Genomic DNA, 27,877 nt, shown 5'->3' on the forward strand with positions numbered 1-27,877 from the left:
CTGAAAGACAGAACTAAGAAATGTTTCGCTATAATTTCAACTTTAGTGCCCCCTTCTGGCAACAGTGAGAATGCAATATACGAATATGATAGGCAATAGCACGTGAAACATAGCTTTCGTATATTTTCGTATCTCAGGCAACGTCAACACTAATAAGATGTCGTTTGAAAACGCATATTTTTATCTACGTTTTGGCCTACCATCCACTGAGTCGCGTTTGTGTCAGTGAAAACGCTCTCGCAAGTGAATTGTTGCCTGATTCAAATTTGAATCTTTTTTTGCACCACACTTTGAGTATGTTTCGGGCCTAAATCTAGCAGGAGGATAGGTCAATTAAATGCATATTTTTAAAAATACAATATCTTTTTATGGGTTGACATAAAAGGCCATATGCCTCTCAAATCCAGATGGGAATATCACCAGTGTGGATTCAGTCATTTGAAATGCCTTTGATCATTTTGAAAGTCAAATCTATGTGCACTTTCATAACAAGATTATGAACACGTATGAACATGCCTCAATGCCACACATGTAGATAAAATGCAAATGCAAAGAGACACCTCATTGAACGCTCAAGATTACCTTTTCTGAATTCTCTTCTTTAATACATGCATCTGTGCCTGAGCAATATTCTGCATGCCAACAGTGCATGTGTGTGTGAAGGAGGCACAGTTTAATTATTCTAATCCTCTGCGTGCGCTCTGCTGATTTCATTGCATATGTTTAATACTTTAATGCGTAAAACACAAATATAGAGGATCTTACCCCACTGCACACAATACACTTGTCTTCATCAACCAGCGCCCAAGTGAGAGGATACAAATGCATCTTTTCTTAGCATTACTGTAGGTGGGCTTTAAAAGCAATATGCATGATGACATTAGCTCCAAATCCAAGTGAGTCCATGTGAATCGCTTTTTTTAAACGATGCATTATATGTCAAAATAAATCCATGATGGTCGACCAAGCACGAGAACATTTTATTTTAAAACTACTTATAATTCATTAAATAAAAAATTGATTAAATTATAGAAAATTAAATATTATACACAAAATGACTTTTTAATTGTATTTGTTTTTTCTTTTTGTTTTATAAAGGTCTGATTAAAACTGAATTGGAAACTTTTTAACAGGCCTACATCATTCATTTTTGGTACTTTTCATGTGGATTTTATGTTTATATATTAATGTTTTGGCCTTATCCCAGACACATGTTCAATATATATATATATATATATATATAATTTATTTTTATTTTTTATTATGTGTATTTAGGGTACATAAAGCTAATGTAAAATGCTAATGTGAAAAAATATTTAGCCTATTTGTTAGATTTACGCATTTAAATTGAATAAAAATCCATCATATTGAATTGTGTAATATGTAGTTTATATTTTATATTATGAAAGATTACTAAATGTTATCTTTAGATTTTTTTTGAGTGTATGAAATCAGCATTTTTTTCCAAAAATGTTAAAAATGCAATTTCCATCAGCATCATTTCCCGCACAGAATTCTATTAAGCTGGAAACAGAATTTGAGATGTGCTGGAAATGACACTCTGGTGGATATTTTCATGTCAAAAAATGACATAAATCTCTCCAGGGAGTTCCTGTCTATGAAGAGCGCTCCAGATCAGTCACTTGTGAGGGTCCATGTCAGTTAGGATGTTGACTTCGAAGGCAGCTGTCTATGTAGGCAGGGTACAGGGAGACAGCTCAGTAGGCTTTGAAACAAAACCATTAAGTTAAACATCAGTACTGAAATGATTATATTGCTCATCCGTTCATCTGTTCATCCACCCATCTCTTTCTCTCTGAGTGTTTACAGTGCTTTTAAAGCGTGTTAGCATGGCCTGGCTGTAATTGGCTTAACCTCGCTGCTCCTACAGTAGCAATTGTTTTGGAGCTGAGTGGGAGAATATATTGAAAGCAATCGACTGTGCTTTCCTTGCCTGTTTACAGTCTGAATTTATATCAACACAATTTAAAACACATTGAGCCAGTTAACCTGCTGTTTCAATAACTCAGATTTGGAGAAGACGGCATTTGAGGGTAAGAGCAGCAGATGTATTTCAAGCACTGTGAATAGAGCTATAAACACACACACACACACACACACACACACACACACACACACACACACACACACACACACACACACACACACACACACACACACATTTTGCTGCAGTTACAGTCAGGGGAGGGTTTATGATTTCTGAGGCCCCAAGCAATCAACCCCATTTTGAAAAATGTTGCTAAAAAAAATGACAATATTTACCAACATATACGTTTACAAAACACATGAACCAACCCAACCCTGACAGTAAACACACAAGCCACGGCGGCCCCTCAGCACACTAGAGCAGAAGAAAAACTAAAAAACTGCCGTTTATCAAGCGCTGAAACTTTGTTGCAAGAATAATCGGGAATAATGTTTAAAATTGTAACAGTCGCCTCTTTGCAGCCTGAACTTGTTTAGAACGATCAATCTTTGTGACACATGCGCTAAAAACAGTCTGGACACAGCGCAACGACTGAAACAGAACGCAGGTGTCTCGACATGTCTTTTTGAAACCTGAAGTTATTTTTAACTTGACACAGTGTCTAAAAATGTGCCGGTCACTGCGTGAGACACTGAAGAAACAGTGAGACAAGGTACATCAATCAAGGCATTCATCCAACACGTGTTTACATAGAAACAAATTGTGAAAATAGAGTAGATGCACGCAAAAACACTTCGGTGTGAACGGCCCCTCAATGGGTTGCAGTGTAATTTGATTCCCAAATGAATAACTCTAATGAACCGATTCTTTTAAATCTACACTGATAAACATACAGCACGACCAGTGTAGTCCGATTCCCGAATGAATGACTCTTATGAACTGGTTCGGTTAAATTTACACTGATAAACATACAGCACGACCAGTGTAGTCCGATTCCCGAATGAATGACTCACATGAACCGATTCTTATAAATCTACACTGATAAACATACAGCGTGACCAGTGTAGTTTGATTCCCAAACGAATGACTCTAATGAACCGATTCTTTTAAATCTACACTGATAAACATACAGCACGACCAGTGTAGTTTGATTCACGAATGAATGACTCTAATGAACCGATTCTTTTAAATCTACACTGATAAACATACAGCATGTCAAGTGTAGTTTGATTCACGAATGAATGACTCTAATGAACCGATTCTTTTAAATCTACACTGATAAACATACAGCACGACCAGTGTAGTTTGATTCCCGAATGAATGACTCTAATGAACCGATTCTTTTAAATCTACACTGATAAACATACAGCACGACCAGTGTAGTTTGATTCCCGAATGAATGACTCTAATGAACCGATTCTTTTAAATCTACACTGATAAACATACAGCACGATCGGTGTAGTCAAAAAGACTCCATTCACATCTATTATCATACACAACACCGTTGTCCTGCAGCTGCCTACCCACACGTTAACTGGCAGAGTAAATCATGCCTGGATTAAAGATAAAGACGGGGTTATTGCATATGTATGGTATAGTGACTGTATAATTGTTGTATTATATTGGCTGGGTGATAAGCTGTATTGTTCATGGCAGTGCAGGGCTCTTATACAATATAACTGCATATTTGAACACTGTCAGCATGTTGAAAAGCTTTAATCAGGTACGTCTGAGAAGCCACAGGATTATAAAACATCTCTTATTACTACGGCTGAAGTACTTTAGCCCTTGCAGGGTTGTGAAAACTTTTTATTTTTTTAAAGAGAGAAAACCATGGTTACTAAAGTCATGGTTACTACAACAATACTATAGTAAAACATGGTTATTTTTAAATGCTAAACAAATAGGGTGACAAACATAAACGTATGCTTCAAATGCACAAATAAAATTAGAAAATGCACTACTTTAATTAAATTAATGTAATGTAGTAATAAACAGCTATTTCACAAAAAAAAGGAGCAAAGTCACTTTAAGGCAGTGCTCTTAAGCAGTCTCTTTATCAACAAGTATTGTGGCTGTATGGAATAAGAGACGACGTGACTATGGCAACATTTATGTTAAATAATATTATGTGTTTAATTACATGTACTGTGGCAGTTAGGAGGTGAAATGTCCACTGTGTGGCGCTAAAAGCAAGTTAAATGTTCACCTAAACAGATCTATCGGGTTTTAAATCAATAAAACTGTCCTCTCTACCCTAAACCTTAAACATAAACCTAACCGATAGTGTCAGAAAAAGCAAATGTGAAATGAAAAACACAATTAATGCCATTTTGTGGTGCTTTAATGCTACTTTCGGGTCACGTGTCGACTCGTGTGCTCTTCAGGACTCGTACCCGCTCCTTTACATCACAAGTGCAATGCTCAATCAGTCGAGCTACCACACAATTGAATTTTTCTTCTCAGTGATATGAGGTAAAGAAGCCCAATTTATGAAACTATTGCATCATATATCAAATGTGATTTCCTGTGTTTTTAAAATCCAAGTCTGTGCACAGAATTTTTGGGAACTTCTTTAACCTCGTGCGATTCCGCGTGCACATGCGTGGACATTGTATTTTGGCTTCGCTATGCAAAACACATGATTACATTTTATTAAAAACAACTGATCTCAGTTCAAGAGACTCTGTGCTGTCAGTAAAGGGTTAACTTTTCCCACACCGAGTCAAGTGGCAAAACAACATGGCGCTGACCACAGCGGAGTTTGTCTTTGGGAGAAACGCCAACAAAACTACATCTGGTGAGAAACCAAATTACATTTTTACACTGAAACCTGTTTGAGTCAAAAGATTAGAGTCTCTAGTTTCATCAGGTATGACATTCATTTAATTTTAACGTTTTATCAGGAAACGGCACGCTGTTAAACACAATGTACACTGTAGTGTACAATAGCACAAGGTTTTCATTACTGTCCATTTTCTCACTTTTTCAAGAGAAAATCTTTTTTGCTTTCAGAGGGTTTATATGGAGTTATGATGAAAAGAAGGTGCATATCAAACTGTTCTGAGATCAGTGCAGACAGACAGCACACTGGAGGTTAAGTCATTCACTAAATAGGGAGCAAGGGAGCATCCTATAGCTCTCCTATAACTGTTCTGAGACCAGTGCAGACAGACAGCACACTGGAGGTTAAGTCATTCACTAAATAGGGAGCAAGGGAGCATCCTATAGCTCTCCTATAACTGTTCTGAGACCAGTGCAGACAGACAGCACACTGGAGGTTAAGTCAGTCACTAAATAGGGAGCAAGGGAGCATCCTATAGCTCTCTATGCAGTTAAGTGTGTTCACTCCTAAAATCTGATCAAAAGTTCAGTTTCAGGCTGCAGATGATGTTTGGATCACTCAACATGTTTAACACACATGGGACAATGATCATCAGTACATAGATTCACCATTTATAATGGATCATTTTATTTGAACATGGTTGACAGTGATTGGATGATGCTGGACATTACTCTGAATCTGAATTAATTATGCAAATTTCTGATGTAATGTCTCTAAACGTAAATAATCAACACTCCTGGAAACATAATAAACTATTTGATAAAAAAAAAAATCTGACTTTCTATAGCTTGGTACTATTTAAAAGTTCACAACTTCTAGTCCCGCTGTCCACATATGAGGACATACATTTATAGTACATCCATTTGCTCTAGAATAGATTTTTGTTGCATGTTTCTTAGGGGCTAGTAATAAATCAAGAAGGAAAATGGAAAATGCACACAGCTGTCACACTCGGGTCTCAGGAGGTTACACGAAATGTATATTTCTCCTTTAGTGTACAAGTTTACTTTTTAACATATACCAACAAAACTACTTTTTAAAAGCACAAAAATGATCAAACATTTCCACCGACTTTTCCTTCCAAGCAATTTAAAGATCAGTGATTTCAAGTTTCATGTTATCAGGAGGTGTGTGTGTGAAGATACGTGTCAGAGCGGCAGGTGTACGTCTGTTCCTCCAGATAAAACCCGCTACAGATACAGAATCATGAACATATGGGCTGACTCGTCTGATGTTTAGGTTGGCATGATAACAGTCTAACACCCTTATATAACAGCTGTCAATCAAATGAAAGTGTCACCAACACTGAGCTGAGCCGTGGGAGAGCTGATACAGAGATTGGGACTCTATTTGCTTATCTCAAGATGTTTCTGTCAGTAATTTTTTACATACCGGTGCGAAATCAGAAGAACATTCAGATAAAAGAATAAGAGATAGAAATGCTGTTGGAATAAACTACATAGATATTAGATATGTTTAAAAAGAGACGATGATCAGAGCCAGTTACTTCCTGTCAATCAAAAGTGGGCGGATCAACTTGTGCTGTGTGTGAAAGAAATTTTACATTTTAGCACTAGAATGTGTTTGGCGTGAACGGCCCCTTAGAAGGCATTTGCCTATGAAGCATAAATGTACAGAGTGTAATTGAGAGATCAAATGAATTTTAATAATAAACCCCAACCTCTATTTTTCTCTTTGAAAAGAAACAAGAAATAAAGTACAATGGACACAACGTGATTGTCGGTGGTATGAGTCTAATGGTGCATTATCTTCAAAGAGCGCAGCAGGTTGTTTAAGCCATATTTAAACTCCATGAAGCTGGAATAAAAGGGGAACCATATTTCTGTGGCTTTTGTTTACGTAATGGAGACCCACTGGTGGGGCACACACGGAAAACGAGCGTGCAATGGTGTTCTCGTTAGAAAAATAAAACACACTTTGAAAATAGAAAGGAATAAAATGCAATACCTCTCAAAATAATAATGCCACACTTAGGCTTAATATAACCATTGTTCGCTTTTGTCCTGATTGTGAACTATAACACAACAGATGTAACATAATGAGGATTGTGCAGTTAATAAAAAACTAAAATCAAAACGGTGGGAACTGGGGCTACTTGTCACACTTTTGGCTCCATTGTGTATTTATCAGGATAGGCAAAAATGTGCAAGTCAATTTCTGTGTAGACACATGCCTTAAATTCTTGACTACATAACAGCTACAAAACATATCTCCGGTAATACCCAGGGTAAAAGTTCACACGTTGACTCTGATATCTGGCTAAGTTGTTACAATGGGAATCCACCATTAACCCCTTCAACTCTGGTGCATTTTTGGGTTGTTGCCGGCAATTTTTCACACTCAAATTTAAAAGCTCAAAATTCACACATACTATAAATATATATATATATATATACTGTACTAACTTTGTAAACATGTAATTCTGGTTCTGTTCAATCTACCTCACTTTGAAAAGTCTAATTTTATTCCAAGAACTAGACATTTTTGGATCACCTTCCATCACAATATACAAATCTGAAATGTAGGTGGCGCTATAACACATTTGATCCCTCACAGATGTGCTCGTCCATAGACATTCAGTCTAATTTTCAGTTCAAGCACCACCCTCATTGTTCCAATGGATATCTCGGCCTCTGAGTGGACTACAACTCAATCTAGGTGTCATTAGAAAGCTGAGATCCTCCCCTTTGCAATGTTTTAAAACATTTTATCATCAGTAAAACATATCAAAGTCAAAAACATATTTGTTTTGCATGTTTTTCCTTTTGGATTGCATATTTTGTTTTGGACATCTAAGATATAACATTGGATTATTCACACAAGCAAGCTCACAGACGAGCATAAAAGAGACATTTGTATTACCTTTTGTATTATTTGTATTTCACTTTTGAAAATCTATCAAACTGTGGTATTAGGGCACATAATCTGTACAGTCATTAATTTGATATATGACTTTGTTTTGAGACCTTATTTTGTTATATGAAGTAACATAAATGCAAAGGTGTTGGATATCTTTCAAACGATTCCTCATATGCCTGACTTATGTGTACTGGGACTTTAAAGTTTTAAGCATAAACTTGTTTCGTGATATAGAGGTTAATAGAGTTCACAGATGTTTTAGCTCTTTTGTAGTAATGTTGTTTTGTTTAAAAAAGTACTGGAGGTGTTTATGCATTTCTGTGGAGAAACAAGTTTATTCAGTAACTGACCTAAAATCAGTTATAATATTCTTTATTTAAGTGGAGTTACAATTATTAAGTAGAAACAACAACACTTAAATAGAGTTTTGAGTTAAGTCTACTTGCATTAAATTTGCATATACATATTACGTTGTTAATTGCAGTACTTAAATCAAATCGACTTTACACTTAAGGTTGATTTAATTAACAAATAATAATAATTAACAATAATTATTCAATCGTTTGCACCAAATATGTCATAGAAGTTCTCTAGAGTTAAATGGCTAAAATGTAAAACCTTACAGTTATTGAAAAAAAAGCTCTTGTGACATCTTCCCCGTATGACAGTTTGCCCCACTCTCCCCTAAAACTTGATATTTGGTTTCAAAATCACTCACAGTTAAAGTTAAATATCATGTCGAGCAAGAGTTGAACATTAATGGCAGCCTCAAGGGAACAGACATACTGCACAGTATGGCAAATAAACCATTTGGAGACTTTTCAAAATTCACCTTTTGTGTGTTATGGAAGCAAGATAGTCATACAGATTTGGGGTGAACTAGTCCTTTAAGGTGTACCTTTATCTACAGTATGCTGAAATGCAGTTATAACCAGCTCCAATTGTTTAATATGGACAGATAGAAGAGATACTGGATTTTATTTGACCTCTGCGGTCATGTTGGGGTATTAAGCTGGATCCCCAGACACATTCTTTTGAAAGTGATCCTTGCATCTGCAAAATTAGTTCCTTGAAGAGAGCAGAGCGTGAGAATTTCGAGGTCAAGACAGCAGTGCGTACAAGGGTTCATATGGCTAATGCAACAGTAGATCAACAGGGAGTGAGTTGCAATAACATAACAGAGATAACTCGTTTGAACATTGAGCAGGGTGGATATGGAGCAAATGAAGAGCTTGATTTGTCTTCTTTCATGGGGAGGAGAGAAATCAGGAGTCGCCGCAACTCAATCAGAGAAGCTCAGTTGGCATTCCTGACAACTCCCAGGATTTTTACAGACCAGGAGATGACGATTGTGGGTGAAGATGGAGAAGTTCAAAGAAGCAGGATGACTGTGAGAAAGAGGATTTCAGATTATTCGGGGATGAGTTTGCGGTGAATTGTGAGACATGATTTTTAACTATAATGGAGCTTTTGGATGTCAGTGGTCCAAACTAAAAGTCTTTGTGCACATATAGACTCCAGTGATGGCGATCCAACATTGTATAGCAATAGTCCAGCAAAAAAATTGTGCAGAACGCAAAAGGAGATTGTGGTGATGTGGGCATGGCCGAACGACGTCTGTGGCAAGTGAGGTCGGGAGAGGAAGGACGATAAGGATTGACACCTGTGGGAAATTCTCTCTAACAGCTGTTCTGTGTTGCAGTGAGAGCTGGAGAGGGATAAAAGAGGCAATCCAGACCGCTGGAGGAGAGAGATAGACGCACAAATCTTACTGTGTGTGTGCACATGTACAATGTTATGCTGAAAAGCAAATCTTTGTTTGTGTAAAATAAAAGACAATGTGGATTGTTTACCTGGCTCCCGCTTCCTCCTTCAAGAAGAGTTAAAGAACCTGTCACAGAGATGTTTTAACGAATATCTCAGTCCTTCTTTTCAACAGAATGCCGGTAGATATTGACTCACTTTACAGCTTAAAAAAGAACTCAAAAGTACCACAAAAGTAGTCCAAGCTGTCTAAATATGATGCACAGCTCCTGGTTTGTCACCTCAAGACTGGACTACTGTAATGCTCCTTCCAGTTAATGTAATTAAGCCTCTACAGATAATCCAGTCTCGTGTCACACACCTCTTGGTCTCGCTCATAGACTGTAAACAAAGATGGACGACGCCCCTTCGCTCTTTTCCATTGGTGAGAACTGAAGCCACCAGTGTCCCGATATGGCGCTGACATCTTGGGACTTGAGTCTGCGCAGTTGCGATTTCGGGACCAGACCTGCGCAGTAGTGAGCAGGAAGTAAAGCCGCGAAATCAAGGCCCCGCCCTCACTCTCGCTGAATCAATCGCAAAGCACACGCCCCTGCACTTTTGACTTTTGACTTATGATGGTGTGAAATAATTAATTATAGAAATGTAGATATTAAATTTAAAGCTCCAATCTCCTCAGTCCTCCGAAGATCCCAAAAAAAAGTCAGTTGGTGCTTCAGTGACTACTTCGCTCAGAGAACCTGTCAATCACAGCTGTCAATCATGATGTCACAGCACCGTTTTTATAGCATCAAATAACTAAAAACAAACTTATTTTGAAAACAAACACTTGAAATGACATCAACGTGATAGAAACGACAGTAAATGACAGAAACTATCTTTGGAAAAAAGATATGTGAAGTGTAATTTAATTGTTTAGTTGGTCTCACATCCCATTGAATAACATGGGGAGGCGGGGTTTATGACCTATACTAGGACCAGTCACCGGGGGGCGATCCAGACGTTTTGGCTTCACTTTTGAGGGCTTGTGCGGCACACTTGGTCTCACTCCACCACCTACTGTGTAGCAATGGCTGTTGTAACATTAAGTGTTAATCTATCTATACAGAGATCTATGCTTTAGACATGATGGTGCATAACAGAGACAACACTGTGTGAATAGCCATGAGGACTCCCGTTAAATTAGATTTACAGCTACTTCTGCTGAAAGAGCTAATTTGATCAAATAGGTATATACTGTATACAGTTTATTAGGTATCCTGCATATATTACAATGTGTTACTTGCACACAAGTATTATCACTTATGAAAGATAATTCATGCATATATTTGCTGAGAGCGATGAAAGCCCAGTCCAAAATTGTGTTATACTTAAGGAAGACCAGAAAGTAAAATATATAGTGTAATAAAGCATAATGTTAAAATCTAAATGCAGGTATAAAGCTGTTAGTAAGAAAGTGGAGAGTTCAGTTCTTCCTGAGAGAAATGCAGAAAGGCAAGTTAAATAAACAACTTACTGTAGCTTAAAATTACTGTGACTTTTTGGGACACCTGAATATAGTCTTGGGGGTAAAAACATCCCAACAGCTTCGCACTGATTAACTGTATTCACTTCCAAATATATCTCTGTTGAGGTCATTAAATGAAGTCTGTGAGGAAACGACTGTGTGATTGTCAAAATGAAAAATTCCACCAGCCAAATACAGGGATCATTAGGTTTTATTGTACCAGAATACTGGATCCCCAAATTATCTCTTAATTAAAAACACTACCATCTGAAACCTTGCTTGCCAAATGACCCAGTTCATATATTACTTTAGTCGCTGGAAATAGGAATGCATTTTCCACTGATGCCAGCGTTACAATGGATCATATACCAATTAATTAGCCAGATAATTTTGAGTTATTTTTCAAGACTGAATTTAAATAACTTGTGAACGTCTTTGCTGATTTGGAGACTCACGATTGGTCACTTGCCCATTGAGTCCATTGTAACGCTTCGTTCCATTAAACTTGGAAAGTCGAAATTTCAAACTTTCTGCTAGGAAAAGTAGAATAGAAAGCCACTTGGACCTCCAACTAAGGAACTGATGCAAAACATTTAGAACTTCGATTTTGCAGAGATGCGGATGTGTGATGTCACCAAACACTTTGATTGCTAAAATGCATCTGTGAGTCCACGTTCCCACATCTGATGATCATAAAACATGTTTAGCATATGTTTTACAGCTGTGTAAAATATTGAACATTATACTCTCTTGATAATCCTACAGCTGTAGAACAAATGCTAGCAATGCATAGCAATGCAATTCGATTGCTAGGAGATATCTCTGTACATCTGCTAAGCTAACGGAGACATTGCCGTTCCCTTTCGAGAGGTCTCTCCTATTGCGTAAGTAGCTTACGCTATGGGAAAACTCAGTTTCTCGAGAAATATTGAAGTCTTTATGTAAAACGCATTGCAGCTGCACAGCAGACAGCAATGAGCGAGGCAGCTCGGTCATTGGCTGTGCTGCGGCAACTTGCTTCGAACCAATGACGGGCGACTCTGAACGCAGCGACCAATGAGCGCCTTCACGCCCAGCGCTCAGAGCCCGCCAAGATGGGCGTGGCTAAGGCTATATATTAGGCGCCCCGTCATGAGAGTTCTTTAGATTTAATCTCCTTCAGCAAAGACCTTCTCTTCGCTGGATCCTCCGGATTATTGGAGTCTTTTCGCCCGCCGTCGACAAGCCTACAGCAGGACTGCTACGAGGACGCCGGCGCCTTCAGCCGCCTTCAAAGCCTTCTGCTACACCATCCGGCGCGCATCACCTTGATATCCTTTTACTAAAAGCAATAACTTTGCAAGTGTTCGCCTCTGCGACGCTTTTTGTCCTTTAGTAAAAGAGCAAATTCGAGGCGTTGTTTCAAATGCCTTCGACCTGCGCCTCGTGCAGAGGCCCTCTTCCTGACGGGGACCGTCACATTCTCTGCGCTCGCTGCCTGGGACCTGACCACGCAGAAGCTCCTCTCACTCGAGGCGGATGCCCCGAATGTGACTCCCTGGGCCTCACCGAGCTGCGCGCTCGCTTTGCCGCCTTCGCCGCGAACGAGCCTGCTACCACCGTGCTGCCATCCCCTCTGTTCGAGCCGCGCAAGAAAAAGCGCCGCTCACGGAGGCCGCCAGAGCACGCGGACTTCAGTGACGTCACGCCGGGCCAGTCCCCTTCACCACCACCCGAGGACTCCCTGCCGCCAGTTCAATTCACGCAGGCAGACCAGCACCCCTCCAGAGCGGTGGGTCTCCTCTCGTTCGGCGCGTCAGGGGACGACAGTGAAAAGGATGACAGCCTTTCCATTGACGCTGCATCCGATGACTGGCCGGGCTCGGCCTTCGACCCCACGCCGTCGACATTAGCGGACACGAGCAGGGGCACCAGCAACTCAGAGATCGTCCGCATCCTGTCTAAAGCCGTGGAAGACCTCGGGCTCGACTGGTCTTCTCCGGAAGAACCCGCCCGCAGCCGGCTGGACGAGTGGTTCCTGCAAGGGCGCCGGCAGGCCCCTCGACAGAGACCCTCCCCTTTCTTCCCCGAAGTTCACGACGAACTCACAAAGTCGTGGAAAGCCCCGCACTCTGCTCGCCTGAAGCCTTCTTTCTCTTCCTCGCTCTCCTCGGTGGACGGCGCGAGAGAAAGAGGCTACGAGGGAACCCCGCCCCTCGAGGAGGCTATGGCCAACCATCTGTGCCCACCCTCCACTGCTGGATGGAACGCCTACCTACCATGAGAAAGCCTTCTCATCCCTCGAAGCCCTGCCGATCTACCTCAGCTCTCGCCGGTCGCGCATATGCCGCCGCCGGCCAAGCTGCGTCAGCGCTTCATTCCATGGCTGTTCTGCAGGTCTATCAGGCCAAACTTCTCCGCACCATGGACGAGTCTGGACCTGAACCTGAGGCTTTCAAGGACCTGCGCAGCGCCACTGATGTAGCCCTGCGAGCCACAAAAGCCACCGCCCAATCCATCGGCAGGGCCATGGCTAACCTGACTGTCCTTGAGCGCCATCTGTGGCTGACGCTAACAGAAATGAAGGACGTGGATAAGGCGCCATTCCTCGACGCGCCTATCGCCCCAAGCAGCCTGTTCGGACCGGCGGTAAGAGAGTTCGCTGAACGCTTCACTGAAGCCCAGAAGAATTCGCAGGCTATGCGTCACTTCCTGCCCAAGCGCTCCAGCTCGTCACAGAGCCGCCAGAGACCGCCTCAGCTGCAGCAGCGAGCCAGGGCGGCGCCTCCCAGCCCAGACCTGAAACGGACGCTCGACACCGCTTGCATTCCGCTAACCGAAAGCAGCCGCCTGAGCGACGGGGACCTCGGCCCAAGATCGTGCTGAACCCGGAGCCTCGTAAGTCTTCCTAGCCATAGGAAGAAAGAGAGAGAGTGCGTGTCTCGCAAAAGCCGGACCACTCTCTCCAAAACGTGTAAAACATTACCCAGTCCCCTTACAAGCGGCTGGAAATGTCTGTACAGCAGTCAATGGGCCAGTCACAGAACTCGCTCACCCGCAATCAAACGCTGTTTTAACGGCAACACACAGAAATCACAAAAAGAGTCATTTTCTGCCTGTGTCACTAAGGGGTCACGTGTCCACACTAAAGTGCGCATTCCCACATATCAATACTGTCTAAACAGTGACGAATACTTCCCCAGCTCAAGCTGGACGCCCCATAAATGTGGATCGTGTGCCTATTGTCATGTATGCACCACTACACACAAGCACTGTTCCCACAGTTATAAACACTTCCCCAGTAAAAGCGGAAAATACTATAAAGGTAGCGCGCGTGCCTGCTGTCATGCATGCACCCCTACACACAAACACTGTATGCATGCCCAAAAACCCCCTGCCGCGAGCGGGAGGCTTTATGAAAATGGCGCGCGTGCCTACTACGGTATATGCACCCCCACCCATAAGCGCTGCCCATACAGTTTCAAACAGTTCTCTGGCTCATGCCGCGAGCATCACAGATGCGACGCGCGAGCCAAGATACTCCCCGCTAAGAACGGGAAGCTTTATGAAAGTGGCGCGCGTGCCTATTACAATGTATGCACCCCCACCCATAAACACTGTCTATACAGTTTCAAACATTTCTCCAGCTCATGCTGCGAGCATTACGGAGATTGTAGCGCGCGTGCCTGTAATCTCACACGCACCCCTGCACTCGGCACTCAACAAAGCTGCTCAGCGCGCTCCCGCGCCTCTGAGAGCTGTAAGCTCAGTGTTAGCACAAGGCAATTCGCCGGCAGGGCCCATACATCACTGCGACATGCCCCCAGCCAGCATTCAGCCCATATCTGTGCGAGCAAAAGCCTGGGAAAAAATCCCCGACATGCCGAAATGGCTTTTGAACATAATAAAACACGGTTACTCGCTTCAATTCGCTCGCAGACGAAAGTGAGGAAAGATGTTTCACATATTCTACGCACCGAGGTGCTCAAACTGATAGAGAAGAGCGCTATAGAAACTGTTCCTCCCTCTATGAGCGAGGCGGGTTTTTACAGCCACTACTTTCTCGTCCCGAAAAAGGATGGTGGCCTCCGCCCCATCCTAGATCTCAGACATCTGAACAAAGCTTTAATGATTCGCTCGTTCAGAATGTTAATGACCAAACATATCCTCGCTCAAGTTAGCCCCGGGGATTGGTTTCTATCAGTGGATTTGAAAGACGCTTACTTTCACATTCCGATAACGCCTCATCACAGGACATTTCTGAGATTCGCTTTCGAGGGACAGTCATACCAGTACACAGTACTACCATTCGGCCTATACATTCACGAAATGTATGGACGCAGGATTTTCCCCCCTGAGACAGCGGGGAGTGCGAATACTGAATTACCTCGACGATTGGCTAATCCTAGCACAATCAGAAAGTCAGTTAACGACGCACAGATCTTGGATTATCAGCCATCTAGAATGTCTGGGTCTGAGAATCAATTTTGCAAAGAGCGTGCTATCCCCCAGCCAGAATATCTCTTTTCTGGGAATAGTGCTAGACTCAGTGCAGATGATGGCGCGCCTCTCATCAGATCGCGCGCTCGCTATTCGGCGCCTTGCAACATCATTCAGAGCGCGCACGCGCGCCCCCGTCAAACGATTTCAAAGGATGCTCGGTCTCATGGCCTCGGCATCAGCTGTACTCCAGCTAGGACTGTTGCACATGCGTGCCCAAAAGTGGAAAGTGTTCAGTGACTGGTGTGATACCAAGAGCTTGAACCCCAAATCGTGCGAGATACCAAGTGTACTCGCCTTTTTGCAAGAGCTGCTGGAGGCGGGCCGCACACCCTCCACGCTCAAAGTCTATGTGGCTGCCATAGCGGCGTCACACAATCCTGATAAAGGACGCTCACTAGGGAAAAACGACCTAATCATTCGTTTCCTAAGAGGCACTAGGAGGATGAACCCTCCTCGCCCCCCCTCGGTACCAATCTGGGACCTGGCCACGGTCCTGGACGCACTCAAGAGTGCCCCGTTCGAACCTCTCCGAACCGTGCACCTTAAACAGCTCTCGCTCAAAACTGCGCTCTTGCTGGCACTCGCCTCAGTCAAGAGAGTGGGCAACCTGCACGCGCTGTCATCAAGCGCTGCTTGCCTGGAATTTGGACCTAACGACTGCAGAGTTGTCCTTAGGCCAAAGCACGGGTATATTCCTAAAGTGCTCTCCACACCCTTCAGAGTACAAGTGATATCTCTGGCAGCGCTATCGTCTTCAGCAGACGAAAGCGACGCTAATTTACTCTGCCCAGTCAGGCCGCTCAGAGTATACTTGGAACGTTCTGCCCCGTTCAGACAGACGGAACAATTATTCGTATGCTTTGGCGGCCGCACTAAAGGTCTCGCAGTTTCAAAGCAAAGAATATCGCGCTGGATAGTAGATGCTATAGCGCTGGCTTGTGAAGCCAAGGGCCTTCAATGCCCCTTAGGCGTCAGAGCTCACTCTACGAGGAGCATGGCCTCCTCGTGGGCGTGGTCGAGTGGGATACCCATTGAGGATATTTGTGCGGCGGCAGGCTGGGCCTCGCCTTCGACATTTATCAGGTTTTATAACCTACAGGTCCCCTCATTGCATTCCAACATTCTATCAGCCTGACTGTAGAATGGACTGGAGTATGTATATGCTGAGCATTATCTCCTCCCTTATAAGGTCCGTCTCTGAATGATTTAGAGAGTTTTTTATGCATATCAGTAAATAGAAAAATCAGTACATAAGATATGTGCGTATGTTTTTACAATGAACGCCCCACCATGGGCCACCTTGGGGCAAAGGCGCTCTGTATTATCCCATTATATAGCTCGCCGTTGGCCGGCTCGTTGAATAATCACTTTGCTTTAAGGCTCAGGCATCTGCCTCTGGCTTTATAGAGCGAAGTCAGCACACACGGCGTTTTGCATCGTGTTCCCATAGCGTAAGCTACTTACGCAATAGGAGAGACCTCTCGAAAGGGAACGACTCGGTTACTAACGTAACCTCGGTTCCCTGAGAGGAGGGAACGAGTATTGCGTAAGCTGCCGTGCTTGTGCTTGGTCAGTCGCTTCAGTCGATTGAACCTAAAGAACTCTCATGATGGGGCGCCTAATATATAGCCTTAGCCACGCCCATCTTGGCGGGCTCTGAGCGCTGGCGCGGCGTGCTCATTGGTCATGCGTTCAGAGTCGCCCCGTCATTGGTTCGAGCAAGTTGCCGCAGCACAGCCAATGACCGAGCTGCCTCGCTCATTGCTGTCCGCTGTGCAGCTGCAATGCGTTTTACATAAAGACTTCAATATTTCTCGAGAAACGGAGTTTTCCCATAGTGTAAGCTACTTACGCAATACTCGTTCCCTCCTCTCAGGGAACCGAGGTTACGTTAGTAACCGAGTCGTTCCCTTTCGAGAGGTCTCTCCTATTGCGGCTTCGCCAAAGGTTTGCCATAACCACTGAACCGTCAGGGGGTGGAGAGACCATTCTCCTGGGAGAACTTTGTCTCTGGACAGCATGTCCGCTCCCTGGTTCAGGATGCCTGGCACATGCGCTGCTCTCAGCGAGCGCAGATTGTGCTGTGACCATAAGATGAGCTCCCTGGCCATAGAGTGCAGGGAGCTCAACCTGAGTCCACCCTGGCGATTTATATACGATACTACCGTCATGTTGTCCGTTCGGACCAGGACGTGTTCGTTTTTCAGGTACGGAAGCAGGGCTCTGAGAGCCAAGGTGACCGCTTTCATTTCCAGACAGTCATCCTGATGACATCACTTGTAGCCTTATAAGAGCCTTCAGTGCATAAATACAAAACTTGTGAAGAGAAGCAAAAACTTAATAAAACAGGTGAATTGGGGACCTGGGTAGCTCAACAAGTAAAGACCCTGACAATCACACCTGGAGTCGTGAGTGCGAATCCAGGGCGTGCTGAGTGACCCCAGCCAGGTCTCCTAAGAAACCAATTGGCCCGGTTGCTAGGGATCCTGATGACATCACTTGTAGCCTTATAAGAGCCTTCAGTGCATAAATACAAAACTTGTGAAGAGAAGCAAAACCTTAATAAAACAGGTGAATTGGGGACCTGGGTAGCTCAACAAGTAAAGACCCTGACAATCACACCTGGAGTCGTGAGTGTGAATCCAGGGCGTGCTGAGTGACCCCAGCCAGGTCTCCTAAGAAACCAATTGGCCCGGTTGCTAGGGAGGGTAGAGTCACATGGGGTAAGCTCCTCGTGGTCGCTATCATGTGGTTCTGCAGCCTCCACACATGCTACGTCTCCACGGTAACGCGCTCAACAAGCCACAAGATAAGATGCGAGGATTGACGGTCAACAACTGAGATTCGTCCTCCGCCACCCGGATTGAGGCGAGTCACTACGCCACCACGAGGACTTGGAGCGCATTGGGAATTGGGCATTCCAGATTGGGGAGAAAATTATTTTGTGTTAAATGTTAATTGACAGCAGTGATCCTTCTGAGATCACTATCTGTCGACCGGCCTCAATCAGAAACTCTTATTACTGATCTAATAACCTGATTCAGCTGATCTCAACTGTTAAATTCAACTGTTGACTATATGATGTTTATTTCAGATTGTAAGATTTCATGGCTGAACAAAATGAAAAGTTGAAAACACCATCACTATATTTAAATCACGACTTTTACTCTTTACTTTCAGTGTATTATTTTTAAAAAGTCTTTGCTAAAGTGATGGAAGCGATGAAAAATGAATCTGTTTATGGTAGCCAGCTGTATATTAGCATGCTTTATGTTATAATCCAGCAAAGAGCTCATTTTTCACCGTCCTGTTTGAACACCTGCTCCAGAAGATATGGCGTGGATTGAAATCCATATTAATGCACATTATTTATGTAAGCTTATGGTAGATTTGCATCTTTCTGGCATCCGTACTTGGACACATAATAGGAACTTACACTTACAGGAGCACGTGAGTTTATTTGCATGCACAGACACACACACTACTGACAATAAACAAATGACAACATTATGTTTTAGACATAATATTTCCCTGTTGTACACCTAATTATCTAAAAATATCTTAATTTACACACCTTAATGAAACGTTTGTAAACTCTGGTGCTTGGTGCACGACCTTAGGGGTAGCTCTCTCATCTAGCTGCCGTGGGAACAGCTTGCTGGTCCAATGGGGAAACAGCTTGCAGATGAGTTGGCCAAATGTATTAAGGGGTTTGAATTAGAATCAGGGGGTCTTATGATTCATGTCCACTCTGCTAATTAGCATTAAAGGTGCACTCAGTAAAACTTCTGTTAATGTTGCTCTGACAGACACCTATCAATGCAGATGCAGCATCATGCAAAAACAGACGTTTTCAGTTACTGATGTAACTGTAAAAATGTGCTATTCGCTCCAAAAAGCACATAAGGGTAGCATAAAAGTACTCCACACTGCTCCAGCGGTTTAAGCCATGTCTTCAGAAGTGATACGATAGGTTGTGGGTGAGAAACAGATCAATCTCTGACTCTGACTTTATTATAAATACTCCTCCCTGCCCATTAGGTGGTGACATGCACAAATAATGTGAATCGAAAAAAACAAAAGAAGAAGAATGTGAAAGTGAAAGTGGAGATTTATAGTAAAAAAAGGACTTAAATATTGACAGTTTCTCACCGACACCTATCGTATCACTTCTGAAATATTGGCTGCATCCAGTAACGTAAGCAGGTGACTTACAGCCTTATCAATTAATGGCTCAAGTGACTGCCTTTTTGAATTAATGGAAATTGAACAGTTTAAAAATGAAAGTATTTTCATCCTACCTCCATATACACCCTTTGAAGGCAGAAATTTCCAGTTTTCGAATGCAGACATTGATTAAACCACTGGAGTCTTGTGGATTAGAAGTCAACAGATCGTGGATTTTGACGATACGATAATTAAGGTAGTGGGAAAGGCCGATAACCGAATAATCGGTTGATAGTTTTTAAAATGGATTTATAGAATGTCAAAAAACTTTATAAAATCATATATTTTTCCTATGGCGGGCAAAGACAAAAATAATACATAAAATCCCATATGCAGTTTTTAGTTCAACCAAAATCCCAATAATAACCAGAAAAATGAAAATGAAGATTTGATGCATAACAAAGGACTTTTAAGAATAAACAAGCCCAAAACACACCGAGGACTCTTATTTTGAAATGGCGAAATGATGAAAAAACTATCGGCAACTATCGACATATAATTTTTGGCCAATAACTGATAGTTCCAAAAAGTATTCATCAGCACAGATTAATCGGTAATACCGATATATCGATCTACCTCTTTAATGGATTACTTTTATGTTTCATTTATGTGCTTTTTGGAGCTTCAGAGTTCTGGTCACCATTCACTTGCATTGTATGGACCTACAGAGCTGAGATATTCTTCTAAAAATCTTCGTTTGTGTTCTGCAGAAGAAAGAAAGTCATACACATCTGGGATGGCATGAGGGTTAGTAAATGATGACAGAATATTCATTTTTAGAAGAACTACTCCTTTAAGATGCAGACTGAGCAGATCGATTCTAGTTGTCCGTTCGCTAACTGCTTTATTAAAAAGCCCTGATTCAAAAGCACGATGCGTTCGCAAATCATAAATTACCACCAAAATTTCTGGAAAATTAATCTTTGTCCCTTGGACATGCTAAGCACAAAAGTACGTTTTTGAGATATTACAACAGTAGTTCAAGCACTCAAGCACTATAAGGACCTTGTAAAACATGGTAATTTAATTTCAATTCATTGTTCAGAATTGTCACTGAAGCTAGTAAGAAGACATACAGATTGTCAAAGGATCAGAAGAGAGTGGAAATATAAATAATCACTTGTATTTTTGCCCTGTGTTCCTGAATACAACACTCATAAAGTCCCCTGTAACCTAATTAGCAGCAGCTTTACATGAACACTCTCTAGGCATGGCGAGACTGGCACAGAATGGTAATGGCTGGCACACGGTGACATTGGTTGGCATGGACCTACCTCAGATGGCACGGTTTGGTGTAGATTTGGCTTCAGATGTAGAGGTTGGCATACTGTCAAATGGCAAAGTTTGGCAGGGCACAGCAGAGGCTGGCATGTATAAACAAGGCTTGGCATGACATGTGCCATGGTCTCTGTGCCACACAAACCATAAAGAAGTTTAATTAGAGGACTAATGCCCAGTTCTGGGGGTGACACAGTGGGCAGCATGCACAGACTGGCAAAAGCACACTGGGGAGCGGACCTGGACATGACACACATCAACACACACACACACACACACACTCATGAACTAACAGTTTAAAATGTAAAACTATGCAAATATTCTTACCTCTATTTTGCTATTGTTCTATCCCTCTCTCACAGCGCTCAGCTATTCCAATGTCTCTCTTTCTTTCAAGTTTGGTGCAGGATGTACTGTTGTGTGCAAATGAGGCAGCTGTTCTTCTGCAATTGTGTTCTTTATGAAATAAAAATCTCTTCGAGACCTAAACATAGGCATGCATGGGTCTTTTATTCACATTATATTCATTAGAGGAGCAGGGTTCAAAAGAATGCACTATCAATCAAGAGTAATACAAATAAGAATGATAACAATAGGCCAATTATTAAAGCAAAACATAGTAACCATGACAACAATCATGATAAGAACGATTCACATCATTAGGGTGTTCTGTTCAGCGTCCACCAGGTACAAATACAATCTGAGTAAGTAGTTTGTTTAAATCACTAAACTTAAGTAATCTGATCAACAGTAATAGTGAAGCGTTTCTTAAAAAAAACACCACTAATATGCTAATAATAATAATAATACAAAGGCTCATATTTTCTAATAAGCACAATAAGTCAGTCAACTGTCGGGCATCTCTGGAACATTCTCGGGAGTTTATTTCCAGTTATGCCAGTGCCGCTACTATTGTTTGTGTCCTATGCAATGAACAATCAAGAGCTGATTCAATGTGCGTCTTTATTAACCCATACTCCATTAATAACTGCCCGCGAACCGGGGCCAATACGTCACAACAGGATGCAAACCATATATGGCATTTCACCGTAACAACTATCTGCTTGAATGGGGAAAGACCGAAATCTCAAAAATGGTTGGTCAAGATTACGATCAAAGAACATTTCAAATAAGAAGTAAAATCTAATGATATTGGAATCATAAATTGTGCTTATTTACCTCATATAACGCTAAAAAAAGCAATTTCCCGGCTTGTATAACTAATGCGCATGCGCGTTCTAGAGCTGATTGACAGGCGATGTCGGTATCTAAATGGTGATTGGCTCTTTTAACTGTAAGGCGGGACTTCCGACCTACATCCGTTGGACGCTAGAGCCTCTTGGTTGGGCGTTCCAATCTGGGTTTGTTTTTAATAGATATTAAAGCATTAGAAAAATACTTGTTTCATGCCATAAGAATGCTAATAGTATATTTATTGACCTTATACTCCTATACATTTATACAAGCATATAGATATGCTACAGTATTACACATTTTTCACTACAAATATGAGGTAATTTATGCAAGAATGGGTTTGAAATAGGAGAACTCTTATAGAAATAATAACATGCAGGAGCAAAACAAATGTGTGTGTGTGCTTGTAAATTGACCCATTAAAATGAACGGGACAGTTTCCACAATAATTGTTTAACTAACGATTTCCACACAATTTGTTCTGTTCATGCTTCCTGAATAAGGCAAATTTACTTAATCTGTCTACTGAGGCGGAACGCTGTGCCCTCCCAGACACGGACGCAACATTGTTATGGACCATGCACGACACGGATGGGGTTAAGCCATTGCGCAACGTCTCCAGGACGCGAGCGGGGTCCGATTTGGGGTTGCAAAGATCATTTTTAGGGTGGCAATTGCCACCCCATACCACCATTCTGGCCCGCCCCTGATGTTACCTCTGATATACATATTTGTAATGTGCTGTATACACTGAAGTTTTGCTAGCTGCTACATACATCGTTATTTACAACTGTTTTATCAGACCAGCAGTGCAGCCAGGAAACTCCGCCCCTTCCGGTATGTACGGCAAGCCGAGTACATAAGCAGCTCTACACTCTATTGACACTATTTTTTAGCAACTTTATACCCCCTCTATGTTCTCTAAAAGACATTCTGGACTGGCCTGTCCTTTAATAAGAGTATTAGTTACTAATACAACATCAGTTCAGTTCTGTCACAAAACATGTAATGACAAGAAATAAAGAAGAAAATAAATAAATAAATAAATAGAATTAAAATAAGATAACAAATAATTAATAAAATATTAATAATAAAAACAATACTAACAATATACATTATAAAATATACCATCAAATTAAACATTTAACAAGACACTATTATACTAATGTTTCTGGTGTGTCACTAAACCAACTCATTACTACCGTTTTTGTGATATTTCATTTTTATCCCTCTAAATAATCTTGTTAAAGGAACACTACTTCCTTAATTTCTAAATTGTTTTATTGCAACTTTCTCATTTTCTTTTTGCGCTATTGATATTTCATTTAAAATCCTGTCATAATTTACTCACCCTTATGTTGTTCCAAACCCGTATGACTTTCCTCTGTGGAAAGAAATTATTATTTTAATTATTTTGCATCTTTGCTGCTGAGCTGCAAATACTTTGGTAACGTGATTACAACTTTTGTCATGCCAATAAAGCACATTACATTTAACTAAAAGTTAATTGAAAGTAGTCACAAAAAAGTAAAAACAAAACACACATAGGTCTGCTCTAACTTAAAACGTATATGGTATTCAGTCATTTATGGCAGAAACAAATGTTTCTCATTCAACAAAATGTCTTTATCTGAGCAGTGGAAGACTTGGTGACTTTTCCTTCATTTGCCATATTGTGGCTTGATTTGATGTCTAAGTGGGTTTAAAAGAAAAGAAAAAAAGCGGCACCTTTGGTATTCACGGTCAGAAATGATAGACCATTGAAAATTAATGGGAAAGACCTAAAGAATTTTTTTTTTTGTGGCTCTGTCAACTAGAATCAATAATTTTTTCAAGCAGAAAAAAACAGACAAATTACAGGGTGAGCCTCTAAAACATCCTCAGTGCAAAACATACACACACCCACTCACACTCTTACACACACAAAAATAAGCTGGTGAGACTATAACACAGAGCTTTTGTTTTTACATTTGTCAAAAAAAACAACAAAAAAACAGTCACAGTGCTAACACACACACACACACACACACACACACACACACACACACACACACACACACTTGAAAATGAAGAGGTGAGACAGAGCACGAGTATACACACACACACACACACACACACACATATTGGTGCGGCTATCCTTATGAGGGCTCTCCATAGTCATAATGATTTTCATACAGTATGAACTATAGATCCTATCCCCTAACCCTCACAATAAACAGATTTTGCTGTTTCAGAAGGAATTTGACACTTTAATTCACCAAAGTGGCATTCAGCTGATCACAATGTATAGTCAGGACATTACTGATGTAAAAAACAACACCATCACTATTTGAAAAACGTAATTTATGATCAAATCTATACAGCAGCCATCACTCCAACACCTTATCCTTGAGTAATCATGATAAATTGATCACTTGCCATTATATCAAACACAGTTGAAAGATATTTGTTTTTGAGTTGCCACAGTATGCAATACTGGCATGTCTTAATGTCAATATTAGGTCAAAAATGGCCAAAAAGAAACTCATCAGTCAATCATTGTTTTGAGGAATGAAGGCGATACAATGCTTGAAATTGCCAAAAGCTGCAGATTTCATACAAAGGTGTAACAACAGTCTTCAAAGACAAAGCACAACTGTCTCTAACAAGGACAGAAAGAGATGTGGAAGACCAGATGTGCAACTAAACAAGAGGATAAGTACATCAGAGTCTCTAGTTTGAGAAATAGATGCCTCACATGTCCTCCGCTGACAGCTTCATTGAATTCTACCCGCTAAACACCAGTTTCATGAACAACAGTAAAGAGAAGACTCAGGAGGACTTATGGGAAGAATTGCAAAGAAAAAGACACTTTTGAAACAGAAAAACAAAAAGAAAAGGTTCGAGTGGGCAAAGAAACACAGACATTGGACAACAGATAATTGGAAAAGAGTGTTACGGATCTTAACCCCATTGAGCTTTTGTGGGATCAGATAGACTGTAAGGTGCGTGAGAAGTGCCCGACAAGACAGTCACATCTATGGCAAGTGCTACAGGAAGTGTGGGGTGAAAGGTCACCTGAGTATCTGGACAAACTGACAGCTAGAATAACAAGCATCTGCAAAGCTGTCATTGCTGCACGTGGAGGATTTTTTTATGAGAACTTTTTGAAGTAATTTAAGAAGTTCTGACATTTTTTTCCAAATTGTAATAGTAATTTTTCATATTATTAATGTCCTGACTGTACATTGTGATCAGTTGAATGCCACTTTGGTGATTTAAAGTACCAATTTCATTCCATAAGAGCAAAATCTGTACATTATTCCAAACTTTTGGCCGCCAGTGTATGGGGACACTAGAAATGTCCTCATAAACCACATTAATAGCATAATACATAAAACAACAAAAGAAATGCATAATTTTATTGTTCTAACTTCAGGGAAGAAGAAATGGTATCATTATCATCATCATCAACAAATAAAAATGTGTTACACATTGACCATTTTAGTCAACCATGAATACCAAAGGGAGGTGCCATTTTTGATACCATAGGAGGGTTTAAACAACCAATTAAATCTTGACCTGAGCTTTTCTCATTCAGTTCAACAAAGATATGCTTTAATGTGAATCCAATCCTTTCCATCAAAACAGAGATGAAGCTAAAAAATTTGTGTGATTATTGAAAAGATAGCTGGTTATATTAAAGATGAGTAAAAAGATCACCGCAAAACCTATACAATACCATTTCTTAAGGTATTTATTGACAAAAGTAGTTTGTTACTGGAAAAGCTGCAATGTTTTGATAAAAGTCTATTGTCACGCTAATCCATGTTGCTTCTTTCTCTTTCATGATCTGGTCAGTTTGTCAAGTTTTTCTCAGTACCAGCTGTCTGTGATGATGGCGTCCACCGGTCCACACTGCATCAATGTCCTGTAATGTTCTCACAGCTTCTGTTTGTGAACAGACTTTTGGCCACTAAAGCATCGCAGTTCATCTCTACTGATAAAACATCTCAGAATATGAAATGACAGAAACTACCTGTCAATCTTCTTTTTCGAGTGTAGGCCATGTAGTGTTTTATTAACATAATCTGTCTTTCTCCGTTTCCATCTTCAAAACTGGACAAAAAATCATCTCCATGGCGACATGCATTGATGAAGCTGACACTCACACACTCACGTACTGTAGCATCCTCCTCAGGCTTTTGGAGAGTGCTGGACTGTGACTCTCCCCATGGGTGCAAATCAATGAGCATTTCAAAAGATGCCCGTTCAGCTGCAGTTTGTTCCAGCACGCCACTTACAGACTTGATTTCTGTGGTTTAGAGGGACAGAGAAAATATTAGGCTCACAAACCAAAAATTGCTGTTATTTTAGCCTTGCCATGAGTCTCTAAAATGATTTTAAAGGCTTTCACAGAAATAGTTGTATATGATCTACAGCATGTGGATCACAGGTCTGCTCTGATTGGGTCATAGACAGCTGAAAAAACAATGCATGCAATAACCATATAATTGTGCATTGTTAGGATAGCAAAATAAAAAGACTCATTGATTGTTTTTAGAAAGTGGAGAATCCTTTGCATATCTTTTGGTGTTGATGCCAAAAGATGTGCATCCAATAAACTGTACGGCATTTTGGTGCAAATTCATCTGTCACTTGGTAATGGCTATTTAGTATTAGTAGTTGTAGTAGTATGTGCGTGTGTGTGTGTGTGTGTGTGTGTACTCAACGAAAGCACTGCAGCAAGCAAATCAATGACAATATAATGAAATGGACTCTACCTGAAGTGGGATACGATTGCAGAATTTAACATGTAAATCCACAAGCACGATTCAGGTCTGTATGTCAATATCTGACACTGCACTCCAAAATCCATACAATCCAAAAGCAATAGGTCACAACACTAATCACAGAAAGAGCTCCGTAATCAGGCCCAGGTCAGAAATATACTGATACGACATTACATTACTGGGAAATGCTCTACAGAATTTACTAGGTAATTGTGGCTAATGTTGTGAAATTACAAAATAGTCTATTGCTGTGAAAATCAACTTGATATGATTGTGAATCATGAATGCAATTGGAAATATTAAAGGTGGGGATTAGCATTACGATAGCAAATCCTGACTGTATTTGGAAATACTTGAGGTGGAGTTTGGTATTAAGACTGCGAATCATGAATGTTATTTAGAGTATTAAAGGTGGAGTTTAGCATTAAGACTGCGAATCACGAATGTTATTTAGAGTATTAAAGGTGGAGTTTAGTGTTACGACTGCGAATCACGAATGGTATTTAGAGTATTAAAGGTGGAGTTTAGCGTTACGACTACGAATCACGAATGTTATTTAGAGTATTAAAGGTGGAGTTTAGCGTTACGACTACGAATCATGAATGTTATTTAGAGTATTAAAGGTGGAGTTTAGCGTTACGATTGTGAATCACGAATGTTATTTAGAGTATTAAAGATGAAGTTTAGCTTTACGATTGTGACTCACGAATGGTATTTAGAGTATTAAAGGTGGAGTTTAGCGTTACGACTACAAATCACGAATGTTATTTAGAGTATTAAAGGTGGAGTTTAGCGTTACGACTACGAATCACTGAATGTTATTTAGAGTATTAAAGGTGGAGTTTAGCGTTACGATGTACGATTAGTGGAATCACTTGAATGTTATTTAGAGTATTAAAGGTGGAGTTTAGTGTTATGATTGCTGAATCACTGAATGGTATTTAGAGTATTAAAGGTGGAGTTTAGCGTTACGACTACTG

This window comes from Xyrauchen texanus, chromosome 7 (assembly GCF_025860055.1).
Source record: "Xyrauchen texanus isolate HMW12.3.18 chromosome 7, RBS_HiC_50CHRs, whole genome shotgun sequence".
Classification (NCBI taxonomy): Eukaryota; Metazoa; Chordata; class Actinopteri; order Cypriniformes; family Catostomidae; genus Xyrauchen; species Xyrauchen texanus.